Raw genomic sequence first — 9688 nt, 5'->3', positions numbered from 1 at the left:
AAGGCCCCTCAGCAGCAGGACAGGGACATGGTCTGGGAACGGGGCTGTGGCCGCATTAGAGGCTGACAGGCGACAGGTGGCAGCAGAACCCATTCCCAAGATCCCGGATTCTTCCTGGAATCTGCCGAGCTGGGGAGTCAGGCCGCGGGAGGGAGACTTCTTGTGCTCTCCAGCCACCCTCCGGAAGCACGTGGAGAGCACACGTGAGGGACAGTGGCCGCCCGTGCGCCTCACTCTCCTTGACCCCTCTCTGTATTCTCGGGCAACACAATCTCCCCGACAAGACAGCTCAGGGCAGAGGCCAAAGGCCGGTCCTCCGCTCCCTTTATACAGAGGCCCCGGACTGGTGGAGCCCCGGAGGTGGAGTGAGAGTCCCCTGCTGGCCTGGTCCTGGGTGCCCGTGTGGTGAGGAACCCAGCGCTCACAGAGGCAGCCATGGGGCTGCTGTCTGGGGACACGCTGGGGCCCCTGGCCGTGGCCCTGCTCATCTTCTTGCTCTTGCTGGACCTGATGCACCGGCGCTCACGTTGGGCCCCACGCTACCCACCAGGCCCCACGCCGCTGCCGGTGCTGGGCAACCTGCTGCAGGTGGACTTCGAGGACCCACGTCCCAGCTTTAACCAGGTGAGGACGGAGGGGTGGGGAGTGCGCAGCGGTGGTCCTAGGGCCCGACCAGGCAGCGGACAGTGGGCGCTGGGTGAAGCCACAGGCCGGAAGAGGAACTGGGCCAAGAAGAGGAGGCGGATCCGAGAGGCTTCCTGAGGGAGGGCGTCTGTTAAGGGCCCGAGAACAGATTGGAGTTTCCAAACAGAGGTCAGAGAGGATAAGGCCAGGGGGTGGGGTTTTTACAACATGGCAACAGACTGAGGATTCAGCTGGCCAGCTCTTATATTATGTGAACCTGAGTCCCTGAGGGTCACGTTGGGAGGAAAGGTTTTGAGAATGGGGGAGATGTCTGGTTATGAGTCCTTTTAAACCAGGCAAGTCGAGGTTGAGAGAGGCACAGTGATCTGCTTCAAATCTTTGGCCTCCATGAGGCCTTGGGCCTCCCTGCTGCCCTCTATGAACCTCAGTTTCTTCACCTGTAAAATAGGATGCTAACTTGCCCTGCTGACCATTTTGTGACACTTGTACAGCCATAGCTGGGTCTGTGAGTACGATGGTCTCATCCAACTGGAGAGCCTCAAAACCAGTGGACGTAACCCCCGGGCTCACAAGACTAGATAAAGTCCTTGCAGTTGCTCGCTGCTGGAGGGGACCCAGAGGTGCCCTGAGGCTAATGCCAGGAGGCCGGGCCCACAGCCTGGCGGGGCCTGGGCTTGCCAAACACCTCGACCTTTGGCCTGCAGCTGCGGCGCCGCTTCGGGAACGTGTTCAGCCTGCAGCAGGTCTGGACGCCGGTAGTCGTGCTCAACGGGCTGGCGGCTGTGCGCGAGGCACTGGTGTACCGCAGCCAGGACACTGCCGACCGTCCACCTCCGGCCGTCTACGAGCACCTGGGTTACGGGCCGCGCGCCGAAGGCAAGCGGAGAGGGCAGGGTCGCAGATTTTCGGTGCAGGAAAGAGCCAACGAATTTGAGGGGGCGGCAGGTGGAGAAAGGAGACTGTGCCAAATGTTGGGGGAGGAGAAATTAGATGAGGCAGAGGGCGGGGCCTTACTAAGAGAGGGCGGCCCAGGGCCACTGCGAACGCGAAGGGGACGTCGGTGTGGGCAGGAAAAGAGGACAAAGTCGGGGTGGGCAGGGGCGGGCCAGGACTTTCCCCACGTGGCAAACGGGGTCTCCGTGGGCAAAATAAAAAGTGGAGCCAAGACGGGCGCCTAGCAGGGGAGACTCGGGGAGCAGTTTGGGCCGACAGAGAAGGGGGGCAGTCTCCAGACTGAAGGGGGTGTGAAAGTGGGCGGCATTTAGGACGGAAGGGCGAGGCCAGTGTGGGCGGGCAGCGCCGAGAACTTCCCCCATGGGGGCGGGGCTGTGAGCAGATCCCCGGGAGGGGCGGGGCCAGACCTCAGCCACGCCCACGTGCCCGCCACGCCCCCAGGAGTGATCCTGGCGCGATATGGGGACGCCTGGCGCGAGCAGCGGCGCTTCTCCCTGACCACCCTGCGCAACTTCGGCCTGGGGAAGAAGTCACTGGAGCAGTGGGTGACCGAGGAGGCCTCGTGCCTCTGTGCCGCCTTCGCCGACCAGGCCGGTGAGTGAGTGCTGGGGCTGAGGGACATGGAGGTCTGGGAGGTTTGGAGAGGCCTAGGAGAGAAGAGATGGAGGCGACGCCCTACTTTGCACCGTCCCCTTCCAGGACGTCCCTTTAGCCCCATGGACCTCCTGAATAAAGCAGTGAGCAACGTGATCGCCTCCCTGACCTTCGGGTGCCGCTTCGAGTACAATGATCCTCGCATCATCAAGCTGTTGGACTTGACGGAGGATGGGCTGAAGGAAGAGTTTAACTTAGTGCGCAAGGTGAGGAAAGAGCTCCATAGAGGCGGCCTCGGTCCTCCAACGACCCCTCCCCCTCCCGAAGGAGGAAGGGCTTTCCGGGAAAGGTACCTGCAAGGAAAAGGCTTGGAAGTGGGGAGATGGCAGACAACCTAGATCGGAAAGGCTGGGCGGGGGTCAGCGCGCTTCCGGGTGGGAGTACTTCACTGCAAGGGACCGGTCACCATGAGATGTACATTTTAGGTTTATCTTTCTGGGCCCAGGGCCAGGAGAGAGGCAGGTCTGAACTTAGGGAGGACAAGGTTGATGATGGGGACACTGGAGGAAGCTGGGACCTGACTGGTGAGCGCCTGGGCACCAGGAGGTCCCAGGTTCCCAGGGCCCCATGGCGGTGACCCGCACAGGTGGTGGAAGCTGTGCCAGTGCTCCTGCGCATCCCAGGGCTGGCCGCCAGGGTCTTCCCGGCGCAGAAGGCCTTCATGGCCCTGATTGATGAGCTGATCGCTGAGCAGAAGATGACCCGGGACCCGACCCAGCCACCCCGACACCTGACTGACGCCTTCCTGGATGAGGTGAAGGAGGTAAGGTGATCGGGACTGCCTTCCTGGATGAGGTGAAGGAGGTAAGGTGATCGGGACAGGGATGTGTGTTGAGGGCCCAGGAGGCAAACTCAGGCCTCTGTATCACCCAGGGATCAGACTCCTGGGCTGACTGGAGCAGGGTGCGAGGCCATGTGGGACTTCACCTCTGTCCCTGAGCTTACCTTCCCGGTGTGACCCAGGCCAAGGGGAACCCCGAGAGCAGCTTCAATGATGAGAACCTGCGCCTGGTGGTGGCCGACCTGTTCTCCGCCGGGATGGTCACCACCTCGACCACACTGGCCTGGGCCCTCCTCCTCATGATCCTGCACCCTGACGTGCAGCGTGAGTCTAGCCCGGGGTGGGTGGTGGGAGGAGGACAGCCCGAGGCCTCTGAGCTCGGTTGGTTTGGCCACCAGCGGCAGCTCTGTGCAGGGGCTGAGCCCCAGCTCAGATGTCACAGCGCCGCCTCCGAGTGGACGCAGTGCTGCCCGGGCATCAGGAGGAGGCGGGAGCCCAGCCCTTGGGTCTGACCACCACGAGGACACTTGTTTTGCAGGACGGGTCCAGCAGGAAATCGATGAGGTGATAGGGCAGGTGAGGCGACCAGAGATGGGGGATCAGGCCCTCATGCCCTTCACCGTGGCCGTGGTCCATGAGGTGCAACGCTTTGCGGACATCGTCCCCCTGGGATTGCCCCACATGACATCCCGTGACATCGAGGTGCAGGGCTTCCACGTCCCCAAGGTAGGCCTGCGGCTCTCCCAACCCCGGCTCCGCACCACCTGCCACCTGGGACCGCAGTGAGTGTCGCCAGGTGTGGCCAGGACTGGAATCCAAGCCACCCCGTCCTCATGGCCACAGGTACTGAGTGTCCCAGCCTGGGTGGGCGCGGACAGGAGGGCAGAGCAGGGCTGGCTCTGTCCACTCAAGAGCCCCTGGTCGGGCAGGGAAGACAAACTAGAACATGTCACAGTGTTGGAGGAGCCCGGGCACTGAGGAGAAGTAAGGGCACCCTGCCATGGGCACAGGGACGGTGCTGAGAAGCGTCTTGGGCTGAGGGTTACTTGAAGAGTCCGGGTGTGTGCCAGGCAGTGTGTGTGCCCATGTGTGTTTGGTGGCAGGGGTCTGGGCACCCCCCCACCAATCGAGACCTCACCCATGCCAGACATTTGCCACCAGGGGACGACACTCATCACCAACCTGTCGTCAGTGCTGAAGGACGAGACCGTCTGGGAGAAGCCCTTCCGCTTCCACCCGGAGCACTTCCTGGATGCCCAGGGCCGCTTCGTCAAGCAGGAGGCCTTCATACCCTTCTCTGCAGGTACCTTGTGGGTGGGGGGTGCCCGGTTTGCTTCCCCACCCTGAGGGGGTCTTGGAGGGGGAGACCCAGGCTCACAGAGCCCCCGTGCCCACCCACAGGCCGCCGCGCGTGCCTCGGGAGCCCCTGGCCCGCATGGAGCTCTTCCTCTTCTTCACCAGCCTCTTGCAGCATTTCAGCTTCTCGGTGCCTGCCGGGCAGCCCCGCCCCAGCGAGCACGGTGTCTTTGCCTTCCTGGTGACCCCAGCCCCCTACCAGCTCTGTGCGGTGCCCCGCTAGAGGCAGGCATCCAGCCCCCAGCCGCTCCTCAGCCGTAGGCCTGATGGTCAATAAACCAGTGTCTGGTGGCTCCATCGTGACTTGAGTCCTACCTGGGACCCCTGACCAGCCCCTGGCAGTCAAGTGGCCTTAGCAGTCTCCCCAAAACCAGCCCCCACCCCCCGGCCTGATTCATCCTTACCTGGCATTTGACCCCGTTTAACAGATGGGTGTACTGAGGCTCAGAGTGTACGGGGGCGTACTATGAGATGGGTGTAATGAGGCTTATACCCAGACACCCTGGGAGACCCAACCTCCCTTACTGGGCGTAGGACCAAACCTATATAAACAGGTCCTGGCAACTGCTTGGAGGAGCTCACATAGGCTGGGAAGAGATTTCAGGCCCCCATGGGATAAGGGGGCCCATCAGCTCAGAACCCTCATTTCAGGCCTAGCCACAGCCACCTGGCTCCACAGGCCTCAGCCAGCACCTCAAGTTGCTGCCCCAGAAGATGCGGGTGGGACTGGGAAGCGATATACCCGGTGAGCCCCCAGCGCTCAGAGCTCTTGAGGCAAGAGCTCTTCCCAGAAGGGAGCCACCTCCCTGGGCCTCTTTATAGGATGGGCCCCCTTTCCCTGCCCCTTATGGTCACTCACCCCCCAGCCCATGCCCAGTAGGAGCTGCCACTCACGGCCGCGCTAGAGCTCGGCTCCAACCCGTGGCTCCATCCTCTGAGTGGCCAGGTGAGGCTGGGCTCTCAGGAGCCTAGGCAGGGGCGGGAAATGAGCCCCTGTGGATGGCGGGCGTGCGTTGGGGCAGGGTTAACTTTGGATCCTGTGACAGTGGGATGGCAGAGCAGAAGGAAGCCCTGCAGAGCTCAGAGCAGGACACCCTGGCTCTCGTCCTTGCTGTGCTATGACACTATGTGACCTTGGGCTTCTGTTTCCCCTTCAGCCAGCAGGAGGTTTGCCTCTGATGGCGGCCGAGTCCTGTCTTCCTGCGCCGACTCTGAGGCTGTGATCTTTTTACCCTGGAGCCCCGGCCAAGGGCAGGGATCCCCATCCTCCACCTCCAGCCCCCTGTCTGGTCTGGACTGAGCTCACACAGACACCACCCAAGGGCTCTAACGACTGTCTGCTCACCTGAGTCTTAGGCAGACTCCTCAGCACATTGAGGTTAAGAGCTGGGACACCCAGACAGGTCAGAAGCACCAGCCCCTGATCAGGCCAGTAGTGCCTTCACCACAGTCAGCTCTGGACATTCAGGGAGCCCTGTCTGTCCCTTGGCACTGACTCAGAAAACCAGCCAGGGCCCCTTGAGTCTCCAGCATACCCACGTCTAGCACTTAATGGCAGGAGGTGGTGTTCCTGCAGCTTGTTGGGACAGGGGCGGTGGACGAAGCCACACTGAGTTTGTAGAAACTTGAGGGCCCTGAAAGGAGGAAACGGGGCCTGCAGAAGCAACAACTGTGGGTTTATTGGACGCGGTGTCACTCGTGGCTCTGAGCCTTGGGGATGTCAGAGGCGGGGAACCATCCCAGCCAGAGCTTCCTCAAGAGATGGGGGACCCAGCCCCCGGGCCTTTCCTCCATGACGTCCTCCTCGGAAGCCTCTAAAGAGCACAATCAGACACGCCCTGTGGATACCTTGCTGGAGGGAACCTTGCCCAGCGCTAGGATACCCTCTGTTGCCAGGAGAACAGGTCAGCATTGCTAAAAGGGCGGAAACCTTCCACCAGGCCAAGGGGAGTGGCCTCAAGTCCTGCCAAACCAAGAAGGAAGAAGGACTCAGGGGCTCGTTCAGGAAAGACTGGGCATCGGGCTACCTGGGCTTCATCCCCGCCCCCTCCCTGGGCCAGGAGAGTCAGGGAGGAGCTCAGCTATCTGTGACCTCTGCAGGGTCCCTGAGGTGAGGGAGCAGGGCAGTTCTGCTGCAGAGGCTGGGGTCTGCTGTCTTACCAGAAACGTACACGGCCATCTCCTATCGGACCTTGTTGTTCTCCTAGGAAGGGAGAAGGGGCACGGGGTGGGATGAGGCGGGTTCTACGTTGTGCAGCTGGGGAAATGGGCCTCACATCACGAGAAGTCGGGGGAGGCCAGGGTTCAGATCCACTTCCCGCTCAGACCGTGTCTGCACCTCTCAGCTCCACACAGAGCTGTTCTTCCACCAGGATGGCAGTTTGACTCAGTGGTCTTGGGGTGCCCCAGCCTTACCCCACCGTTGCCACAGTGGCAAGGGCCTGGCCTCTGCACTCCACCCTGCAGAGCCTAGGGGCTTCCCAGGAGGACCCACACGGGGACACTTTTCCAGCTGAGCACCAGGCTTCCTTACCTGCCATCCTGGGGTCCTTGCTACCTCTTCCTTCTCAGTCATCCCCTTCGGAACAGGAATGAGGCTGGCTGGTTCCTCCCCCGGGGGCCCCACCTGCCCCTCCTCCCTAGACAAGACAGCACTCTCCTTGGGGGCAGCATCGTTTGGTGCTCCCATTGCCTTGGGGGTCATGGCCTGCAAGGAGGTGCAAGAGGGCAGGGTATGGGCAGAAAGGCCCTCTGATGCCCTACCTCTCCCCTCCTGCTGTGCACACTTGCAGTGTGTTTCCCCTGCTTCTGTGCACACTTGCAGTGTGTAGTTCTTTGCTTTTCCAAGGAAGCCCCTCCCTTTTCAGCTCGAGGTGTTGCCGGGTTGTAAGTATCCTAAAGGAGCCCCCCTGGTATCCCTGGGGCCCTGACCTTGCGCTGGACAGGCTTCCTGTCTCAGGGAGCCCTGACAGGTGACAGCCCCCAGCCCCCGGCCCTTCCTGGCCAGGCCTCACTTACCTCAGAGTCGTGCTTCTTCCCACTCCTGACTCTGCGTCTCTACAGAGGGAAACAGGGGCCGTCACATACAGCTGAGAGTGCCCGAGGGTCCTTCCCTGCCTGGCCCATCCTCTTTCTGTGTGTGCCCACCAAGGAGGCCCAGGGCAGCCACCCCACTCCAGGGGAGGAGGAGTCCCCAGCCCTTACCCACCTGAGCGGTCACGGGGTAGCACTTATCCATCGGCCCCCACACTGGCCTTAAGGTCTCCCCGATGGGCTGTATGACCAGGAGAAAGAGAGAAGGCTGAGGTGACACGTCAAGGGCTCAGTCATGCCTGGTCCAGTCAGTGCACGCTGCCGACATGAAGACTACGGGGGGTTAAGGAAGCTTCACACTAACGAATGATTGATGTCTTTAGACACAAAACGCTGCATTCACAAACGAGGACCGGTGCTGAGATAAAAATGTTCCAACAATAATCGCTAATTCTTTTTTTTTTTAATTGCATTTTGATTACATTGGGTGTGTTGTGCGTGGACTCTTCATTTCGGAGCTTGAGCTTTTTATTTTTTTCTCTCTAGCTCAGTGCACACAATTCTCTGTAGTTGCTCTCCATGGGCTTAGTTGTTCCATGGCGTGTGGGATCTTACTTCCCTGACCAGGAATCGAACCGGCATCCCCTGAATTAGAAGGTGGATTTTTAACCTCTGGACCACCAGGAAATCCCTACAACTTCTAATTCTTCAAAAACAGAAATATGATCATGGGAATTAAAAATCCAATCAGAGTGTAGAAGATAAAATTGAAAAAGAGTTTTCCCAGAATAGATCAGGAGCTCCAACAGATAAATCATAGATCTTTCTGAAAGAAGGAACAGAATCAACAAACTGGGGTGGCAGGAAAGATCCCAAATAAATACCATTCATGCATTATTGAGAATTTTCCCAAAGATGCAGGACCTGAGTTTGTAGAGAAAAGGAATCGCCAAGTGTCCAGGAAAGTGGATGAAGGAGACCCACCCCAGATGATGTCATCAGTAAATATTGAAACACCTAGGATGAAAAGAAGAACCGAAAAACTCCCAGAGACATGAAGAAAGAAGTCTATTAAGTTTCATCAGACTTTTCACCACCAATCTTTGAAGCAAGAAGAAAATGAGGATCTTTAAAATCTGTGAGAAAATTATTTCTAGTCTAAAATTCTGTACCTAGTCATACTGAGTTAAATAAGCAGTAAGACCTTTTCAGACAGGAATAATATCTCAGGACTACCCCTCAGGAAGCAACTGGAGGTTGTGCTCCCTCCAAAATAAAATAACGTGGGCACCCACACGTGAAAAAAGTGACGTACTCACCAGCATGACGGTGAAGGGAGGTCCCAGGAGAGCTGAGCCTCCGACCTCAAGGACGTCCGTCCAGGAGGGAAAAGGGTGGAGGGCTCCATGACATATGTCCCCAGGGAAATGATCATATTGATAAACCACCTAACTTGCTTAAGTGTATAGAAAGGAGATTAATTCTTTTTAATAGACAGTTTAGATGGATTAATTATAGGTACAAAGAAAACTAAAGTTTAAAAAAGAGGAAAAAAAGCAAAATTATACACAAAGACTGATGATCGTATACTACATGACTCAGGAATACTGTTTACATAGTTTTAAAATGTAAACCCTCAATACTGAGCTAAACAAAATGACGCCACAAGCCCACTAGAATGACTTTAAAAAAGGAAAATGCTGGAAGTGATGTGGATCAAACGGAACCTCTCGTTCTTTGCTGGTGAGAATGCAAAGTGGATAGCAGCACTTTGGACAGTCTCACAGTTTCCTAGGAAACTAAGTGCACGTTACACGTGGCCCCACCACCCCGCGAGGTGTTTACCTAGGGAAAAGGAAAACCTATGTTCGCACAAAACTTGTGCATGAACATTACAGTGCTTGTATCCGAAACTGCCAAAACCAGAAACAATCCAAATGCTTCTCATCCGGTCGGCGGATAGGCCGCGGTACATCCGTGCACGGGACAGCTGCTCGGCAATGAGAAGGAACACACTACCGCGACACACAGCCAGGTGCCCTGTGCTCAGCGAGAGACTCAAAACCACATCCTGGGCACTGCCCTGTGGTCCAGTGGTTAGGACTCTGTGCTTCCACTGCAGGGGGCCCGCACTGGATGCCTGCTCGGGGAACTGAGATCCCGCAAGCTGCTGCGTGGCAGATAAATAAAGACTAGGTATTGGGATGTTTCCATTGATATGACCATCTTGCAAAGGCAAAACTATGGGGCCAGAAAACCATTCAC

At 58.1% G+C, this 9688-nt stretch overlaps 1 pseudogene; it reads left to right on the top strand.

The window, feature by feature from the left end:
• Positions 1-282: 282 nt before the first annotated feature.
• Positions 283-4685, top strand: LOC133248472 (cytochrome P450 2D14-like; annotated as a pseudogene).
• The last annotated feature ends 5003 nt before the right edge of the window (positions 4686-9688 follow it).

This window comes from Bos javanicus, chromosome 5 (genome assembly GCF_032452875.1).
Source record: "Bos javanicus breed banteng chromosome 5, ARS-OSU_banteng_1.0, whole genome shotgun sequence".
NCBI classification, from domain to species: Eukaryota; Metazoa; Chordata; class Mammalia; order Artiodactyla; family Bovidae; genus Bos; species Bos javanicus.
Note: the sequence above shows the minus strand (reverse complement) of the source record. Positions and strands in the feature narration are given on the sequence as shown.